Source organism: Scyliorhinus torazame, chromosome 9, assembly GCF_047496885.1.
Source record: "Scyliorhinus torazame isolate Kashiwa2021f chromosome 9, sScyTor2.1, whole genome shotgun sequence".
NCBI classification, from domain to species: domain Eukaryota; kingdom Metazoa; phylum Chordata; class Chondrichthyes; order Carcharhiniformes; family Scyliorhinidae; genus Scyliorhinus; species Scyliorhinus torazame.
In genome coordinates, this window is record NC_092715.1 from 265,900,849 (window position 1) to 265,922,440 (window position 21,592).

The 21,592-nt window shown below is 49.0% G+C and overlaps 1 protein-coding gene across 1 annotated transcript in view; it reads left to right on the plus strand.

The window, feature by feature from the left end:
• The first annotated feature begins 7,903 nt into the window (after positions 1-7,903).
• The window catches only part of unc45b (unc-45 myosin chaperone B), a 152,415-nt gene continuing 138,726 nt past the window's right edge, over positions 7,904-21,592 (plus strand). The window contains exon 1 of the mRNA XM_072517424.1: positions 7,904-7,984. The gene's annotated coding sequence lies outside the window, so the exon portion shown is untranslated. The remainder of the gene's footprint in view (positions 7,985-21,592) is intronic.

A 21,592-nucleotide genomic window follows, 5' to 3' on the forward strand; every position in this document is an offset into this window, starting at 1 on the left:
ACCCCCCCCCCCCCCTTAGTTGGGTCACTGACTGCGTGGATAAAAATGCAACAACACATGAAGGAGAAATATTTGATTTTGATAGATGACCTGGTGTAGTTGAGATGGGTCGAGTTCAATGAGATCCGATCAGAAAAATAGAACAGGTCCTTAAAATTCATGCTGGAAGTCAAAACAGGAAATCCTGAAAATATACACTAAATCCATCAATACAAAGTCTTTGGGCGAGATCGTCTGACTGTCCGCGCTGGTCGGGCCTTCCTGCCCCTGGGTAGCTGGTTTCCCGGTGGTGTGGGGTGGGTTCAATGAGGGTGCCAAGTCTTGCACCAGAGTGATTTAGAATAACTAAAATTGACTTTGAAAAAAATCTATGCTGGACTATTTAGTAGTTTAATGAGTACACACAAATCAGTTTCTGAGTGAGTTAACTATTTTTTGATGTAAAAACACATTTGAAGCATGCCTCCTAGCATCTGGGCCTAAACACAGTTTGAAAGAGCCTCCATCTCCCAATGTCAAGCTCGCTGGGGAATTTAGAACACAGGATAACAGCCTCAGGATAAGGGGGCCAGTGGTTAGCACTGCTGCTTCACGGCGCTGAGGACCCAGGTTCGATCCTGGCCCTCGGTCACTGTCCGTATGGAGTTTGCACATTCTCCCCGGGTCTGCATGGGTCTCGCCCCCACAACCCAAAGAGGTGCAGAGTAGGTGGATTGGCCACACTAAATTGCCCCTTATTTTGGTAAAGAAAATGAATTGGGTACTCTAAATTTATTTTTTAAAAATAAGGGGGCCAATGATTTAAGACTGAGATGAGGAGAAATTTCTTCTCTTGTAAGGGGTGTGAATCTTTGGGATCCTCTACCCCGGAGAGGCCTAGATTGCTCAGACATTTGTGGATGTTCAAGACTGAGAGTGATAGGTTTTTGGTTGCTAAGAGAATTAAAAGATTTGGGATTCGTGTGTCATAGGATTTACAGTGCCATTCGGCCCATCGAGTCAGCACCGGCCCTTGGAAAGAGCACTCAACTTAAGCCCACGCCTCCACCCTATCCCCGTAGCCCAGTAACCGCACCTAACCTCTTTGGACACTAAGGGTAATTTAGCATGGCCAATCCACCTTTGGACTGTGGGAAGAAACCGGAGCACCCGGAGGAAACCCACGCAGACACAGGGGGAAAGTGCAAACTCCACACAGTCACCCAAGATCGGAATTGAACCCAGGACCCTGGATCTGTGAGGCAGCAGCGCTAACCACTGTGCCACCGTGCCGCACATGTGGGAAGGTGATGTGGAGGTAGGAGGTCGACCATGATCTTATTGAGTGACAGAGCAGGCTTGAAGGGGGAATGGGTTATAGCTGGGGGAAGGGCAATTATGATGCCATTAGACGTGACTTGGGGGGGATAAGGTGGAGAAGTAGGCTGCAAGTGTTGGGCACACTGGATAAGTGGGGCTTGTTCAAGGATCAGCTACTGCGTGTTCTTGATAAGTATGTACCGGTCAGACAGGGAGGAAGGCGTCGAGCGAGGGAACCGTGGTTTACCAAGGAAGTGGAATCTCTTGTTAAGAGGAAGAAGGAGGCCGATGTGAAGATGAAGTGTGAAGTTTCGGTTGGGGCGATGGATAGTTACAAGGCAGCGAGGAAGGATCTAAAGAGAGAGCTAAGACGAGCAAGGAGGGGACATGAGAAGTATTTGGCAGGAAGGATCAAGGAAAACCCAAAAGCTTTCTATAGGTATGTCAGGAATAAGCGAATGACGAGGGAAAGAGTAGGACCAGTCAAGGACAGGGATGGGAAATTGTGTGTGGAGTCTGAAGAGATAGGTGAGATACTAAATGAATATTTTTCGTCAGTATTCACTCAGGAAAAAGATAATGTTGTGGAGGAGAATGCTGAGCCCCAGGCTAATAGAATAGATGGCATTGAGGTACGTAGGGAAGAGGTTTTGGCAATTCTGGACAGGCTGAAAATAGATAAGTCCCCGGGACCTGATGGGATTTATCCTAGGATTCTATGGGAGGCCAGGGAAGAGATTGCTGGACCTTTGGCTTTGATTTTTATGTCATCATTGGCTACAGGAATAGTGCCAGAGGACTGGAGGACAGCAAATGTGGTCCCTTTGTTCAAAAAGGGGAGCAGAGACAACCCCGGCAACTATAGACCGGTGAGGCACGTCTGTAGTGGGTAAAGTCTTGGAGGGGATTATAAGAGACAAGATTTATAATCATCTAGATAGGAATAATATGATCAGGGATAGTCAGCATGGCTTTGTGAAGGGTAGGTCATGCCTCACAAACCTTATTGAGTTCTTTGAGAAGGTGACTGAACAGGTAGATGAGGGTAGAGCAGTTGATGTGGTGTATATGGATTTCAGCAAAGCGTTTGATAAGGTTCCCCACGGTAGGCTATTGCAGAAAATACGGAGGCTGGGGATTGAGGGTGATTTAGAGATGTGGATCAGAAATTGGCTAGCTGAAAGAAGACAGAGGGTGGTGGTTGATGGGAAATGTTCAGAATGGAGTACAGTCACAAGTGGAGTACCACAAGGATCTGTTCTGGGGCCGTTGCTGTTTGTCATTTTTATCAATGACCTAGAGGAAGGCGCAGAAGGGTGGGTGAGTAAATTTGCAGACGATACTAAAGTCGGTGGTGTTGTCGATAGTGTGGAAGGATGTAGCAGGTTACAGAGGGATATAGATAAGCTGCAGAGCTGGGCTGAGAGGTGGCAAATGGAGTTTAATGTAGAGAAGTGTGAGGTGATTCACTTTGGAAGGAATAACAGGAATGCGGAATATTTGGCTAATGGTAAAGTTCTTGAAAGTGTGGATGAGCAGAGGGATCTAGGTGTCCATGTACATAGATCCCTGAAAGTGCCACCCAGGTTGATAGGGTTGTGAAGAAGGCCTATGGAGTGTTGGCCTTTATTGGTAGAGGGATTGAGTTCCGGAGTCGGGAGGTCATGTTGCAGCTGTACAGAACTCTGGTACGGCCGCATTTGGAGTATTGCGTACAGTTCTGGTCACCGCATTATAGGAAGGACGTGGAGGCTTTGGAGCGGGTGCAGAGGAGATTTACCAGGATGTTGCCTGGTATGGAGGGAAAATCTTATGAGGAAAGGCTGATGGACTTGAGGTTGTTTTCGTTGGAGAGAAGAAGGTTAAGAGGAGACTTAATAGAGGCATACAAAATGATCAGGGGGTTGGATAGGGTGGACAGTGAGAGCCTTCTCCCGCGGATGGATATGGCTGGCACGAGGGGACATAACTTTAAACTGAGGGGTAATAGATATAGGACAGAGGTCAGAGGTAGGTTCTTTACGCAAAGAGTAGTGAGGCCGTGGAATGCCCTACCTGCTACAGTAGTGAACTCGCCAACATTGAGGGCATTTAAAAGTTTATTGGATAAACATATGGATGATAATGGCATAGTGTAGGTTAGATGGCTTTTGTTTCGGTGCAACATCGTGGGCCGAAGGGCCTGTACTGCGCTGTATTGTTCTATGTTCTATGCTCTTATTTTCCTGTGGGCAACATGGCCAGCATTTGGGCATTATTCACTTACGTTGTAAAATTCCCTGATCTCTATTGCCATTTCATCCGATTCTGTCTGGATTGCACTGATATAATGAACGGGAACAAGCAGGCACTTAATCCCCTTATTATTTTCACCAACACCACCCCCCCACACCCAACCCTTTAGCTGACAACTGTGTGGGGGAACAAAAAAAAACTTCTTCTGACGTTCTGAATACCAGACCACACATTATCATAGGGCAAGCTAATAGATAAGGGATGGCCTAGGACTGCGTGGCATTGCATACCAACCTGATAATGATAGGAATGAACTGTGAACGCTGCTTTTCACAATCGCAGCTGCAAGGAGTGTGATTAGATGTTGCCATGGCTACTTCTTGGCTTGCCTTCTCAAAGTGGATCACACCACGTAAGAATGGAAAAAGAAAAGTAGACTGGTTCCATCATAACTTACCCTCACTGGCAACGTGACATCTTCTGGGATATTTAAGGACCACAGCGATCGTGACAGAATCTGCATTCCTGACTGACCAGGAATGCAGACTGGGATCGAACGTGAGAAACGCTTCAGGGAAGATAGATTGGTTTAAAAACTCCAGTTCTTAGTTGGTCGGGGTTTCTCTATCGTAAGCAGGACATTCCTGAAACTAGCAACTTGTATTGAGGCTGGACACATCCCAGAAAGATTAAAGGAGCATGTGAGGGGACTGTGCAAAAGAGATTCACAAGGATGACGCCAGGACTGAGAGGTTACAAGAAGAAAGCTGAGATCCATTCCCTAGAAATGAGAAGGTTGAAGGGTGACCTGATAGAGGTCCTGAAGATTATGAAGGGTTCTCATTCAATAGGGTAAACGTAGAGAAGATTTCTCCACTTGTTGGGGAGACCAGAACTTGTGACCATCAACGTAGGAGAGTCACTAATAAATCTAATCGGGAATTCGGGAGAAACCTCTCCATCCAGAGGGTGGTGAGATTGTGGAACTCTCTCTCATAGGGAGTGGGGTGAGGCGAATAGAATCGAGACATTTAAGGGGAAGGTGGAAAGGTTTATGAGCAAGAATGGACTAGAAGGGGGGGGGCTGCATGTGGCGCAGTGGTTAGCACTGGGACTACGGCACCGAGGATCCGGGTGCGAATCCCGGTCCTGGGTCACTATCTCTGTGGAGTTTGCATGTTCTCCCCATGTCTGCGTGGGTTTCGCCCCCACAACCCAAAGATGTGCAGGGCAGGTGGATTGGCCACGCTAAATTGCCCCTTAATCGGAAAAAAATAATTGGGAACTCTAAATTTATTTAAAAAAAGAAAAAAAAAAGAGAATCGAAGATCTGCTGGCAAGGTCAACTGAAGTAGAGAAGAAAAGGAGGGGTTCGAGTGAAGCATAAACACGGACATTGACCAACCTCTGCACTGTAACTTGTATGTAATTCTATGTTCGTTCTCCGATGAAATGGAATGATGGAATAAAAACACGCTCTTCCATTTTTAACTTCATTAACGGGAATCTCTGTGCCGTTTGTTCTTCACAAGCTGTTGGGAAGGGTGGTCAGGAAAACAGCAAATTCAAGGGAATGGTTTGTGCTAATGAAGCTGTTTAAACTGTAATGAAACATTGCTGTGAAACCGAAATGATAAATATCCATTTTTACGACAGCCTTAGGCACTAAATATTAAGGTCAAGCAGCACATGAAGGAACAAAACCAGATCCCATTCAGAAATGGATATTGTGCCCATTTCTAATTTTTGCATAAATGCTTAAAATATCCCAATGATCCAAGATTTTAATCAAGTGGATCTGACTAGTTAATTGACGATCTAATTAAACATACAAACTCTATAGTATTGTAATCAGGTAATCAACATTCAGGAGACAGAAAATTCAATTAGTATTTTGTACGACATTTAACATGGTGTTCCATTATATGGTGATAAGCAAGAGATTCTAGCTGAGACATTTGCGAGCACGTTTGAATTATGATAAGAAAGGTACATTACCAAATTAGAACTTACATCCATTTACATAGACTTTTACAGCAGAGAAGCTGGCTATTCAGCCAGTCCATACTAGAGTTTATCCGCTACATGAGCTTCCTCCCACCTATCTCGCCTCATTCTACCATCCTGTCCTAGTCTTTATTCCTTTTTCCCTCACGTATTTATCTAACTTCTCTTTAATATATACTATTCACCTCAACCATTCCTGTGGACGTGGGTTCTACATTCTCACCACTCTCTGGGTAAAGAAGTTTCTCCTGATCTGTCCATCACTGGCACAGTTAAAGCCCCCCCCCCCCCCCCCCATGATCAGTCAGTGCGTGTATGTGTTGGGGATTTCCGCCATGGTCTTTTTTATAAATTCTATGTCGTCCCAGTTGGGTGTGTACATGTTTACCAGGACTACCGGTGCCCCATCTAGTACACCACTGACCATGACAACCCGTCTCCCTTGATCCGTGACTGTCTTAGTCACTGTGAACATCGTCCTCTTTCTTATCAGTATGGCTACCACCCTGGCCCTCATCCCGTAGTAGGAATGGTAGGTCTGTCCCACCCAGCCCTTCCTTACTTACCCCAGTCGGTCCTTCTCCCTCAGGTGTGTCTCTTGGAGGAAGACTATGTCGGCTTTCGTACTTTTCAGGTGGCCGAAAATTCTGGATCTTTTCACTGGGCCGTTAATTCCCCTAACATTCCAGGTGACTATCCTTTTGGGGGGTTTCTGTCCACCTGCGGCTCCCTTCTTTTTCCCCCTCCTAATGCTGGATCAATTGCCTTCCCCGCTGTCTCCTCTTCACCGATTTGTGCGCTCCGCTGCCCTCGCCCCTTGCTCCCTGTGAGCTAGTGCTCCTGCTCAAAGTGAGGCAGTACCATCCCGCACAAAAATTGTTTATGTCCGTAACTTTTCTTTTTCTTTTCTCTCTGCATCTTCCTCGCCGTTGCTTTGTCTGCCTTTTGTCTCGGCCATTCACCCGCACGAACCCGTCCGCCACTGCCGGGGTGGTGAAATAGTGTTCTTTATTCTGGAATGTCACCCAGAGCCTGGCTGGGAATAACATCCCGAATTTTATACCGTTCTTGTACAGGGCCGGCTTTGCCTGGTTAAACTTAGCCCTGCGCTTTGCCAGGCCTGCCCCAAATGTCTTGCTGCACCCGTATTCTGTGTCCTTCCCAACTGCGCGCTTTGGTCTGCCGAGCCCAACGCAGGATCCTCTCCCGATCCTGGTACCTGTGTAACTTGGCGATTATCGCCCTCGGCTGCTCCCTGCTCCACTTTGATCTCTTCCTTCATCGCGGTCAATTCCTTGGTTCGGAATGTCTTCCATCCCTCTCCAGGTGGGAGTGGGAAGCCGGTTGTCCGGGTTGTCGGTCTCCCTCTCTCGGGGGTGGCCTCGTGGGTCGGCCGAATCACTCGCTCGCTGCTCCTTCCCTTTCCCACTGCTTCTGGTGTCCCTTCAGCTACAGCCTGCTGGCATTTTGCTCTTCTCCTCTTCCTTTCCTGTTTAGGAGTGGAATAAGTCCGAATCTTGGGGCTAAATTCTGCCCAAAGTGCCTATTGTGCTGTATTCTGGAGGAGAGCAGCCTGATGTGTGACGGCTCAGCACATCCCCATCACCTGAAGTCCCTATTGGACACAACATAAGAACTAAGGCCCCTCGAGCCTGCTCTGCCATTCACTACAATCAATTGCTGATGTCACCCCGGCCTCATCACCGCTCCCCATAACCCTTCAACCCGCCCACCGCTAATTAGAAACCTGCCTATCTCCTCCTTAAATGTTTTTAATGTTCCGCCGTCCTCTCGGATGGAGAATGCCACAGACTCACAATCCTTTGAGTGAAGTAATTCCTCCTCAGTTCTGTTTTAAATCTGCCACCCCTTAGCCTAAAACTATGGTCTCGCATCCTGGAATATCCAACAAGGGGGAAACGTCTGCTCCATTTAAGGTGATTGGAGGAAGGCAGAGGGGAGATGTCAGAGGTCGGTTCTTTACACAGAGAGTGGTGGGTGTGTGGAACGCACTGCCAGCAGAGGTGGTGGAGTCAGAGTCATTCGGGACATTTAAGGGACTCTTGGACGGGCACATGGACAGCAGTAAATTGAAGGGGTGTAGGTTAGGTTGATCTTAGATTAGGATAAATGGTTGGCACAACATCGTGGGCCGAAGGGCCTGTATTGTGCTGTACTGTTCTATGTTCTATGTTCTATGTTCTATGTTTTATGTTTTATGTTCTATGTTCTATGTTCTATGTTCTATATTCTATGTTCTATGTACTATGTCTAGCTCGTCAATTCCCTTTAGCATCTTCTAAGCCTCTAATCATTCTTCTAAACTCCAGCTGGTGTCGACCTAGGCTGCTCAATCTCTTGTCATAAGACAAGTGCTTCATCCCTGGAATCACTCCAGTGAACCCTCTCTGACCGCCTCTAATGCATTTACATCCTTCCTCAAGTAAGGAGACCAAAACTGTGCGCAGTGCTCCAGATTTGATTTATTAGTGAGTTCCTGATATGCACAATTCTGACCTCTGACCCACCAGTGGAAATATTTTCTCTGCGTCAACCCCATCAAACCCTTTCATCATTTCAAACGATCTCCACTCCAACCTTGGGCGGGAATCTCCGACCCCCCCCTCCCCCCCCCCCCCCCCCCGGGTCGGAGAATCGTCGGGGGGCGGACAACGCCGGCTGCCGAATTCTCTGCGCCGGGGATATGGTGGGGGCGGGAATCGCACCGCGCTGGTCGGCGGCCGCTAGCAGCGGCCCCCTGGTGATTCTCCGGCCCGCGATGGGCCGAGTGGCCGCCCGTTTTCGCCCAGTACCGCCGGCGTGTATTACACCAGGTATTTGCCGGCGGGACCTGGCTGCGCGGGCGGCCTCGGGGGGGGGACGCGGGGGATCTGGCCCCGGGAGGTGCCCCCACGGTGGTCTGGCCCGCGATCGGGGCCCACCGATCCGCGGGCAGGCCTGTGCCGTGGGGGCACTCTATTCTTCTGCGTCGGACACTGTGGTCCTCCGCGATGGCCGACGCGGAGATGAACCCCCCTGAGCATGCGCTGGGATGACGCCAGCACACTCTAGCGCTCCCGCGCATGCGCCAACTCGCGTTGGCTGGCGGAGGCCCTTCGCCACCGGTTGGCGCGGCACAAACCACTCCGGCGCCGGCCTAGCCCCTGAAGGTACGGAGGATTCTGCACCTTTGGGGCGGCCCAATGCCAGGGTGGTCACGCCACTCCTTCACGCCGGAGTTGCCCGCCCCGCTGATTCCCGCAGAATTCCGCCCCTTCTCTTTTCTTGACACAGAGGACCCCGTCTGTTCAGACTTCCCTGATAGTTACAAACTCAATGTTCTGGTACAGTCACATAGCAACATTTAACCCATCCAAATTGTTCCACCATTCAATGAGATTCTGGTTGATGTGGGACCTAATTCCACCTTTGCCCATATCCCATGATACCTCTGGTATGATCCTTGTCTTTTGTCACATTTTCCCAGTGAAATTTCATGTAATGATTATTTTTTCAAAACCAGGATGAGAGTTAAACCATCTATTTTAGCTGTAGGCAGGAACATGTGGACTGCTGTCAGCATTTAGAAAGACCCAGGAAGCTGAATGATAGGGTGAACGCTGCTTTATGCACAGTTGTAAGATTCTGATAAGATAGTAATACACACGCCGTGCAAGTGCCGTTGGGATAACCAACATGCCGGTCCCAGTTCGGGCCGGCCTTTACACTAGATTATTATGAGCCCCAGCTGGGGAGGCCTCTGCCCACTAGTGGGAGAAGCTCCTATTCCCTGATTCCTACAGGCAGATCAATCTGGGTATCCCAATGGGCCCGGTGGGGATTGAACATTAGGGGCTGGATTCTTCCGCCCTGCCCACCGCAAGAATGCCACGGGCGAGAGGCGGGCAATGGAGAAGTCCATTAACTTTGGTCCGGATTCTCCGGTCGCCGGGCGGACACGGCCGGAGAATCCCGCCCTCGGTTTAAAGCATTTACTAGATTCTGTTAATTGGCATCTGGCGAGAGACCAGGAAGATCCCAGATTCAAACCCTTGGTTAGTACAATTGATTATTAGCTCTGATTGCTCTGGGACCACTTGAGGACATCTCTTCTCTCCCGCAGTCTCTTCACTGTTGTTTATTGGTTTTGGGTGTTGTTGCGCTGTGATGCTTCCTCCCTGCTTGTTCTGATATTCATGTCAGGTGGGCCAGCTTACCTCTCGTGATGGCCGTCTTTCTCTGTTGTTTCAGCTCCAAGAGCCATTGACCCTGCTTGGCTTTTACCTTCCAACAGCTCTCGATCAGATTGGCTGTGTCATCAGTGATCCATTTAGACTGTCTGGACAATATATCTCCAAGGATCTCCTTTCACAGTGGTTTGATCACCTTGTTCCCAGATAAACCCTTTCATTTCTTCCCATTTTGGTCATTTCCTTCGCCATGGATATTGTCTGAAGCTGAACCAGATTATTCACAACCTTACCATCCCTTTGACTCTGAACTTTGCTTCTCAACCCAAACCTCTCCATCACCAAAATCACTTACTTCCATCTCCATCTGCACCCCACCTCTGACCGTCTGTTGCTGAAAGTTTACCCATGTCTTTGTCACCTAGTGATTGTTCCAACACTCTCCTGGCCAACATCTCACCTTCCACCCTCCGTAAACTTAAACTCACCCAGATTACAGACCCAATATAGCCTTGATGCAAACATGGAGCAAGGAGATGAATCAGAGCTGAGGTGAGAGTGAATGATCTTGACATCAAGGCAGCATTTGACTGGGTACAACATCAAGGAGCCCTAGCTAAACCGACACCAATGGGAATGAGGGGGAAAAACTCTCCACTGGTTGGAGTCATATCTGGTACAAAGGAAGATGGTTGTGATTGGAGGTCAATGAAATGAAATGAAAATGGAAATCGCTTATTGTCACAAGTAGGCTTCAAATGAAGTTACTGTGAAAAGCCCCTAGTCGCCACATTCCGGCGCCTGTTCGGGGAGGCTGTTACGGGAATTGAAACGTGCTGCTGGCCTGCCTTGGTCTGCTTTCAAAGCCAGCGATTTAGCCCTGTGCTAAACAGCCCCTCAGTCCCAGGCCACCACTGCAGGAGTTTCTCAGGGTAGTGTCCTAGACCCAACCATCCTTAGCTGCTTCATTAATGACCTTCCCTCCATCATGAGTTCAGAAGTGGGGATCATTGCTGATGACTGCACAATGTTCAACACCATTCACAACTCCTCAGACACTGAAGCAGTTTGTGTCAATAAGAATCAAGAGCTGGACAATATCCAGGTTTGGGCTGATAAGTGGCAAATGGCATTTATGCCACTCAGGTGCCAGGCAACGATGATCTCCAATAAGAGAGAATCTAACTATCGCCCCTTAACATTCAATGGCATCACCATTGCTGAATTTCCCACTATCAACATCAATTCATTTCTGCGCTAGTATGAGTGTGTGAAGTAAATGCAATCGCTTGTTCTTTTCCTTAAGACATTATGTGCGAGACGACTACATCAATCCCACAGGGAGAGGCATCGCAAGCTAATCGCAACTTCATTTTGGGATTATAATTAACCCAAAGCTCTGACTTCAGTCAAACTTTGCCCACTTTGCTGTTTGCATTCTCACATTCTTCTGATCAGTGCCACGTCTGTTTGACAAATAACAATGGGTGTAAAGGCTTCAATTGTGTTGCTGAATTCGGCACAAATTTACCATAATCAGGCAGCACGGTGGTGCAGTGGTTAGCACTGCTGCCTCACGGCACCGAGGCCCCGGGTCACCCTCCGTCTGGAGTTTGCACATTCTCCCCTTGTCTGCGTGAGACTCACCCCCACAACCCAAAGATGTGCAGGGTAGGCGGGTAGTCCACGCTAAATTGCCCCTTAATTGGAAAAATTACTCTTTTTTACCACAACCATTCCTAAAAACAATCTTAATTGTGTTACATTTTGAGGACGTGGTATTTCTAAGATTGCTGACATTTTCTTTGGTTCTTTGTGTAAACCGTCTTTGTCGATGATATGACCAAGGTCATTTATAGATGACTTGGAAAAGTCACACTTTTCCTTCTTAACTCTCAGATTGTGGCTCTGTAACTTCCAAATTCTCAATGTTCCTGTTTGCTTGAACCGGTGAGGAGTTTGTCATCTAAATAACATTGCGCTCCATTCAACCCACTTAGAATTTAAACCATGGATCTTTGAAAAAGAGCTGAAGCAGATGTTATTCCTTCCAGAACGAAACAGACCTTTGTGCGTCACTTGGCGAGTAATGGCTGTGATTTGACAGACACATTCATCTGCAAATATGCATATGAAAGATCAACTTTACTGAATTTCTGTCCTCCAGAAAGTCCAGCAAACAAGTCTTCAATCAGCGGCAGCATCTACGCACAAATGGTAGTTAATGGTAGTTTTAAAATCTCCACAAATTCCCACTGAGCCATCCCGTTTTAATACAGGAACGATTGGTGCTGCCCAATCACTGGTAGCAACAGGTTCAATGACTCCTATTCTTACTAATCTTTCTAATTCTTCTTCACCTTTAGTCTTGATGATGTATGGGATGGTTCTGACTTTGAGACATTTGGGTGTGCTGTCTGGCTTGATTTTTGGGTGTAGCCCAACTCCAGTCATAGAGACTAGTGAATCTTCGAACACCTTATCACACTTCATCAGAAGTTGTTGCAAATAGCTCTTTGAGTCTATTAATTGATTGACTGTTTCCCAGTTAAGCCTAATCTGAGCCAACCATGCTTTCGAAATAGAGCAAGAAAGTTACCACAGAGAACATAAAGAGGCAACTTCGCTGTCCGTCCATTTGCTTCTACTGTCACCACAATGCATATTTTTAAAAGTACGGCCTCTTCAGTGCACACCCTTAGGATCATATTTGATGGTTTAAAGGCAGATGCTTCCGCTTTTGATGATCAATTGTCTCAGGTATTAGTGATGCTGCTGCGCCCTGTAGCCATCTGAGATGGCCACCTGCAAAGGACCATGGGAATTATGGCCAACCCAGGATTCAGACAGATACAGAGCCTATGTGCATCTGAAGCACAGGTAGCTAGACCTGATTTTAATGGCTCGTTCCCCAGAACAATAGGACTCCAATCAAGAAACCGGTACAGCCACAGACTGAACGGCGCCACTCCCTTTACTCAGAGAGCCCAACTGCCAAGATCAATGACCGCTAAGGACCCGCCCAGTCACCAAGGTACCCGCCCCTTAATTGGCCAAAATCGAAGGCAGTGATCAGAGCCCTGTCGAACTATTGGGTCCAAGATCAAGGACCGCCCCAAAGAGCTCGAAAACCCAGAGGGATAAAAGGGAACACAGCCATAGGTTCTGCCTTTTTTGGACCCGGTCTGTGCCAGCCTCTTTTGGGATCGACCTGTGCCCACACCAACTGCAGCATAACGACCAGCCAGCCAAGTTCAAGCCCAACGATCGCTACCTGACGGATGAGCCCAGCAGAGACAGAGCCACTTCTTCAAACAGCCACGTGAGATCAAGATAAAGGCTTATCCATCTGCACAGTGCCGGTCGTCCTGAAGTTAAGTATAGGTTATTGTAGCTGATAGGTGTAGTTTAACTCGTAGTAGATATTGTGCTTGCATGTCGAAGTAATCCTTGTGTGTGTAAATAAACCATCTTTTGAACTGACTAATTGGTTGTGTGGTCATTTGACCGATATAAGGGAAAGACTTGTGGTTCAGCGAGATAAATAGAAATACCCACAGTATTGGCGACGCCGTTGGGACATAACAGCATATTATAAATAGAGCCTCATTATTAACAAGGGCAACATAATTGGCGAACTCTGACAGGACTCGATTAGAAGTGACTTTGTCACTCCGAGAGAACCCACAAACTTTAAATCCAATTGCGTGAAAGAGAAAGAACCACAAGTGCAAGTCTCATATCGACCAAATAACCGAATTTCGGAAGTGTGTACTAACCAGCATAAGTACATAACAGGGAAAGTAAGGTAAACTCGCTAGCATTGTGTAAAACTGTCGAGAGAATTGTGAACCGGAAAATAGCCTCGGCCATACCCGCTGTTCGAATCGCCGCCTAATTCCCCTGTCCCAAATTTACGGTAGGGAAATAGAAGTTAAAAGTAGAGCAAGAGATATTAGAGGTAGAGCAAAAGAGATATTAGGAGTAATGGCCACTAAAGCGATGGAACGTTTAATTACACTCAGTCCAGGTTTCCCAGACCAATATCATATCAAAGCTCCAAAACCTAGGACTTGACAGGAGGGAGATAGAGAACCTAGTGGAGTGGTGTAGCGACAACAATCTCTCCCTCAATGCCAGCAAAACTAAAGAGCTGGTCATTGACTTCAGGAAGCAAAGTACTGTACACACCCCTGTCAGCATCAACGGGGCCGAGGTGGAGATGGTTAGCAGTTTCAAATTCCTAGGGTTACACATCTCCAAAAATCTGTCCTCGTCCACCCACGTCGACGCTACCACCAAGAAAGCACAACAGCGCCTATACTTCCTCAGGAAACTAAGGAAATTCGGCATGTCCACATTGACTCTTACCAACTTTTACAGATGCACCATGGAAAGCATCCTATCGGGCTGCATCACAGCCTGGTATGGCAACTGCTCGGTCCAGGACCGCAAGAAACTTCAGAGAGTCGTGAACACCGCCCAGTCCATCACATGAACCTGCCTCCCATCCATTGACTCCATCTACACCTCCTGCTGCCTGGGGAAAGCGGGCAGTATAATCAAAGATCCCTCCCACCCGGCTTACTCACTCTTCCAACTTCTTCCATCGGGCAGGAGATACAGAAGTCTGAGAACACGCACGAACAGACTCAAAAACAGCTTCTTACCCACTGTTACCAGACTCCTAAATGACCCTCTTATGAGCTGTCTTCATTAACACAACACCCTGTATGCTTCATCCGATGCCAGTGCTTATGTAGTTACATTGTATATGTTGTGTTGCCCTATTATGTATTTTCTTTTATTCCCTTTTCTTCTCATGTACTTAATGATCTGTTGAGCTGCTCGCAGAAAAATACTTTTCACTGTACCTCGGTACACGTGACAATAAACAAATCCAATCCAATCCAATCCAATCTATCTCAGGCCCAAAAAGCAGACGACACCATGAAACAGGTTTTAGACGGCAACATCCCAGCCCCCTATGATAAACGGAAGGACGCACAGACGGTACAGGACGGCATAATTTTAAAAGACGGAATTTATGTGGTCCCCACGCAGGACAGAAATCAGCTCATTTACCAGTTTCATGATGGACACGGACATCAGGGGATAGACAATACCATTGCCCATTTATGTTGGTGGCCCAATTTAAAAACCGATGTAACGCATTATGTAGAGAATTGTCTTATGTGCTCAAAACAATCCCGAACGGTGATGTGTTGGGTGCTTTGGATCCGTGGAACACATACAGGCTACCAACACTTAATATAGAACAACACTATTTTATTAAGCTAGAAACTGTTGAACATACTTTCACTGTGGGTTAACACAATGTGAGATTAAACTAAAGACCTATGCCTATCCTAACCAGTCTATGCACTCAGCACATGGTGAAGATCTGTGCTGTAAGCTCTGTCCTTCTGAGAGGCTGCATCCCGAATGAACAGGAAAACTGATGCCCTCTGTCTTTATAGTGAGTGTGCTCTAACTGGTGATTGGTTGCAGTGTTGTGTGTGTTGATTGGTCTTGCTGTGTGTCCATCAGTATGTGAGTCTGCATCATGATATACTGGTGTATATTATGACATCCCCCCTTTTACAAAAAAATGTATGTGTGTGGCAATAAATAATGTGTGGTGATATTGTTCCGAACTACGTGTGGGGTGCGAAGACATATTTACAGGACTATGTACATGAGAACTAAGCTACTTACATGGGAAGGTGCCTGGTAACGAGATCAACACTATATACAAACCAGGGAAACGATCAAACAAAGCAACAAAACAATTCAGAGAGTCCATAAATTCGAATAGTTCATAAATTTAGTCTCTGAGGTGGGTGATGAATTCTGGTTGACCGCCTCAAGGGTGGGTTGAGAGCCGCCGGTTCAGGAGCGGGCTGGACTGCATCAGAGTCAGGGGAGGCAGAGTGACAGGGTGCTCTGCATAGTCCGTGGCAGGGTCAGCAGGAGGGTGAGGCGACAGTGGAGGATCACGTGGCGAGCGTGGAACGAGACGAAGGGCGCGTCGATTGCGGCGCAGAATAGAGCCATCCGGTAGACGAACCAGGAATGAGCGGGGGGCCACCTGCTGAAGGACAACAGCGGTTGCAGACCAGCCACCATCCGGAAGATGGACGCGGACGTTGTCATCTGGAGCCAGAGCAGGGAGATCAGCTGCCCGGGAGCCATGAGCCGCCTTGTGCTGTGCACGAGACAGCTGCATCCGGCGAAGGACCGGAACGTGGTCGAGGTCTGGGACATGGCTGGACGGCACCGTCACCCTCAGGGTGCGACTCATGAGTATTTGGGCTGGCGACAGGCAAGTGGACAGTGGGGCGGAGCGATAGGCCAGCAGGGCAAGGCAGAAATCAGACCCAGCATCGGCAGCCTTGCATAGGAGCCGGTTGACGATATGTACTCCCTTCTCTGCTTTGCCGTTGGATTGGGGGTACAGGGGACTGGATGTCACTAGGGCAAAATTGTACCACCTGGCAAAGTTGGACCATTCCTGGTTGGCGAAGCAGGGGCCATTGTCCGACATAACCGTGAGCGGGATGCCGTGTCGAGCAAAGGTGTCCTTACAGGCACGAATGACTGCAGACGAGGTGAGGTCGTGCAACCGTATCACCTCCGGGTAATTCGAAAAGTGGTCCACGATCAGGACATAGTCTCTACCCAGCACGTGGAACAGGTCGATGCCCACCTTGGTCCATGGTGACGTGACCAACTCATGGGGCTGCAGGGTCTCACGTGGTTGGGCCGCCTGGAAGTGCTGACAAGTGGGGCAGTTGAGCACTGTGTTGGCGATGTCCTCATTAATGCCGGGCCAGTACACTGCCTCTCGGGCCCGTCGGCGGCACTTTTCCACGCCAAGGTGGCCCTCGTGTAGTTGTTGCAGGACAAGCTGGCGTATGCTATGCGGGATAACAATGCGGTCCAGTTTCAGAAGTACCCCGTCTACTACTGCCAGATCATCTCTGACATTATAGAATTGAGGGCATTGGTCCTTGAGCCACCCGTCCGTTAGGTGGCGCATGACACGCTGTAGCAAGGGGTCAGCCGCCGTCCCGTGGCGAATATGGACGAGGCATTCATCCGAGGCAAGTAGATTGGAGGCCGCGAATGCCACATGGGCGTCAACCTGGCAGACAAATCCCGCTGGGTCACATGAAGTGTTGACTGCCCTGGAGAGAGCGTCAGCAATGATGAGGTCCTTGCCTGAGGTGTATACCAGCTGGAAGTCGTATCGCCGGACCTTGAGAAGAATACGCTGGAGGCGAAGCATCATGTTGTTCAAGTCTTTCTGTATTATATTGACCAGCGGGCGATGGTCGGTCTCGACAGTGAATTGAGGAAGTCCGTAGACATAATCGTGAAACTTAACAACACCGGTCAGAAGGCCCAGGCATTCCTTTTCTATCTGCGCGTAGCGCTGCTCCGTGGGGGTCATCGCACGTGACGCATATGCAACGTGGGCCCATGATGAAGCCTCATCACGTTGAAGGAGCACTGCCCCAATGCCGGATTGACTGGCATCTGTCGAAATATTGGTCTCCTTTGCTGGATCAAAGAAAGCTAAGACCGGGGCCGTGGTCAGTTTTGCCTTGAGTTCCCTCCATTCGCGCTCGTGGGCAGGGAGCCATTTGAAATCTGTCGTCTTCCTGACCAGGTTCCTGAGAGCCGTGGTATGAGAGGCGAGGTTAGGGATGAATTTCCCTAAAAATTGACCATGCCCAGAAATCGGAGGACCGCCTTCTTGTCCTCTGGTGTTTTCATAGCTGTGATGGCAGCTCCTTGTCCGCATCCGGCTGCACACCCAATTGGGAGATGTGGTCCCCGAGGAACTTAAGTTCTGTCTGACCAAAAGAGCATTTGGCCCTGTTGAGGCAGAGGCCATGCTCATGTATACGTCTGAATACGCGCTAGAGGCGACTAACATGCTCCTGCGGGGTGGTGGACCAAATGATGATGTCATCGACATAGACGCGAACACCTTCAATACCTTCCATCATTTGTTCCATAATCATATGGAACACTTCTGATGCAGAGATGATCCCAAACGGCATCCTGTTGTAACAATATCTTCCAAAGGGGGTGTTAAATGTGCAGAGTTTCCTGCTGGATTTGTCGAGCTGGATTTGCCAGAATCCTTTTGAGGCGTCGAGTTTGGTAAAGAGCTTGGCACTGAGCCATCTCACATCTGAGCTCTTCGCGCTTGGGAATTGGATAGTGCTCTCTCATAATATTGCGATTTAGATCCTTGGGATCAATGCAAATTCTCAATTCGCCGGAAGGCTTTTTCACACATACCATGGAACTGACCCAGTCGGTCGGTTCCGTGACTTTGGAAATCACTCCTTGGTTCTGGAGGTCCTGCAGCTGCTGCTTGAGGCGGTCCTTAAGGAGTGCTGGGACCCTGCGAGGTGCGAGCACCATAGGCGTGGCATTCGGTTTTAATAAAATCCTGTAGGTGTACTGGAGCGTGCCCATGCCCTCGAAGACGTTGTGGTACTGGTTGATAATGGCGTCGAGCTGCGCCCTGAAGTCAGTGTCCTGAAAGGCAGACGCGTCAGCAGGAGAGAGAGAGTGAACTCTCTGAACTAGGTTCAACAGCTTGCATGCCTGCGCGCCAAGCAGGGAGGCTTTCGAGGAGCCTACGATTTCAAAGGGAAGGATGGCTTTGCGTGACCTGTGCGTCACTTCAAGTTGGCATGAGCCGCTGGCAGCAATGGCATTGCCATTATAATCTAATAGCTGGCATGCTGATGGGAGGATGGCTGGTTTGACACAAAGGCTTTGGAGGTCAGACCGCGCAATGAGATTGGCGGAGGCACCGGTGTCCAGGCGGAATCGTATTTGGGACCGGTTGACCGTAAGGGTGGCACACCACTCATCGTCTGGATCGATGCTGTATACCGATAGAGGCTGGATTCTTTGCTCCGGGGACACCCTGTTTTTTGTAATGATACCGACTGGAAAAGGCACCTTCGGGTCCTCGGTGTCAATGTCGGGTAGCAGGTCCGAATCGGGCTCGGTGACCGTGGTTTGAATGGCCCGGACATTCCTGCGAGGCTGACTGGAGCGACAAGAGTTGGCAGGCTGAACTGATCTGCATAAAGCAGCATAGTGGCCAAGTTTGCCACATCGCAGGCATGGTCAGGATTTGGCAGGACATTGCCGCTTTAAGTGGGCGGAGCCATGGTTGCCGCACGTTGTAGCGTCAGTACGTTCGCTGCGCCACCGCGCATGCGTGGTGCAGTCATACGTGGTGCGCGCCTGCGTAGTACGTTCGTTGACGTCGCCGTCCCCTCGTTCGGTGCGCACAAGCGCGGGAGTCCGTGAAAAGCGCGTGAAATGGCCGCCCTCATCCAGGCTGAGGCCCTGGAGTTGCTCGATTTCTTGGACCCGTTCTGCCTCGTGGGGACCTTGCCGCACCATTTCAGCCGCTTGAATGTGGGAATACCGACTTGTGGCGTGTTCGTGTAGCACGCAGGTCTCGATTGCTGTCGCTAGGGTGAGCTGCTTTACCTTGAGGAGCTGCTGGCGTAGGGGGTCCGACTGAACACCGAAAACGATCTGGTCGCGAATCATGGAGTCGGAGCTGGGCCCGTAATTACAGGACTGCGCAAGGATGCAGAGGTGGGTGAGAAAGGACTGGAAAGGTTCATCCTTACCCTGCAACACTGTTGGAATACATAGTGCTCAAAACTTTCATTCACCTCTATGTCGCAATGACTGTCAAACTTAAGGAGGACCGTCTTGAATTTCGATTTATCTTTACCATCAGCAAAGGTGAGAGAATTGAAAATGTGGATGACATGTTCCCCGGCCGTGGATAGGAAGAGACCGATCTTCCTGGTGTCTGAGGCAGCTTCCCGGTCTGTGGCTTCAAGGTAGGGCTGGAAGCGTTGTTTGAATATCTTCCAGTTGGCCCCTAGGTTACCGGTGATGCGGAGCGGCGGCGGCGAGCGGACGCTGTCCATTTTGCAGGATGGCTGTGCGCTGGTGGAAGGCAGATCACTTGCAGGTAGGTCTGAGAAATTCTAACATCCCTCAACTCCTGGTATCATGGTGTGTTGGGTGTTCTGGATCCGTGGAACACATACAGGCCACCAACACTTAAATAGTGCAACACTATTTTATTAAGTCAGAAACTGTTGAACATACTTTCACTGTGGGTTAACACGATGTGAGATTAAACTAAAGACCTATGCCTGTCCTAACCAGTCTATGCACTCAGCACATGGTGAAGATCTGTGCTGTAAGCTGTAAGCTCTGTCCTACTGAGAGGCTGCATCCCGAATGAGCGGGAACTCTGATGCCCTCTGTCTATATAGTGAGTGTGCTCTAACTGGTGATTGGCTGCGGTGTTGTGTGTGTTGATTGGTCTTGCTGTGTGTCCATCAGTGTGTGTGTCTGCACCATGATATACTGGTGTACATTATGACAAATGGTACACAAAGAAAGGACAATTACGTCATACCTGACCTGTGAATGGTCCCTGGACAAACTTGCAACTCAACTTCATTGGCCCCCTCCCACCTTGCAGAAATTGTTTCAAGTACGTGCTGGTTGTAATCGACACCTTTATTCAATGGGTAGAAGCATTTCCCTCACGGACAAACACAGCAAAGGCCACCGCTAAGATTTTGCCCCAACAGATATTTACACGCTGGGGTCCCCCCCGCAGCATTGAGTCAGACCAAGGTTCCCACTTCACCGGCAGAGTCATGCAAAATGTTTGAACGATTTTTGGAATCAGGCAAAAATTCCACATAGTGCACCACCCCCAACCGTGCGGCATTGTCAAGAGAATGAATCAAACTTTGAAAGCGACCATTAGGAAGATGGTGCAACAGAACAATACCACGTGGGACATGGTCCTCCCATTTCTCCGTATGTTTATTCGGAATACCATTTCCAGTTCCACAGGTTTCACCCCCCACACTCTCATGACCGGACGGTCCATGAAGGGAATTGAATATTTATTAGGTCTCGATTTGGCAAGCCCCACAGTAACCGCCCTCACCCACAAAAAAATAGTCCAACAGGTCACAGATAATATTAAAGCAGCACAGCTCGCTGCAGCTGTCCGACTAGGCGCTAGAAAGAAGCAGAATAAAGCCTGCTTTGACAAAACCGTCCACCCCGTAGAGTACACAGTCGGTCAGCAAATAATGGTTTCCCTTTACGACCCCAGTTCTTTCCTCTCCCCCAAATTTGCAGGACCCTACTCTATTTCGGACAAAGTGAGCCCCTCCGTGTACAAGATAACGTACCCCAATGGCAAAACTGGTTGGTTCCACATCAACCAACTCAAAGTCTATGGATCCCAATGTAGCTACTCTGGCAATAGGAGACGATTCCGCTCCGCCCATCGATAACCTAGTCCGACCCCTACGCTGACCCTCCCCCAGCCATGCCAGGACGTCCACGCCCACAGACCCAAACTTGTCTCCGCCCACAGGTACAGACATTCACCTTGAACTTGAGTCCGACGACAGCCTCCCTGAATTGATCACTATCCCTGACCACTGGTGCAATCTCTCTGCCCCCAGTCATCCCAGCCCCTGGAACCACGGCTTAGATATCTTTGGCCCCCTATATGCCCTTCCCCAGCCACTGCCACAGCCACTGCCACAGCCACCGGCCGACAACAGTAACTTGCCCTCCACTCCCACCGCCCCTACGCCTCATGACAAACAGACCCCTCTTTGGCACCGCGACAACTCTTGTAGACTGATAAGGCACGACGTTTCAGATTATCCGACAGCCCACGCAGCCATGGCACAGAAACGGCAGACACGAGTCTGGCAACCGGGCGATGGTGATGATTCAGATACTGACTCTCGTTT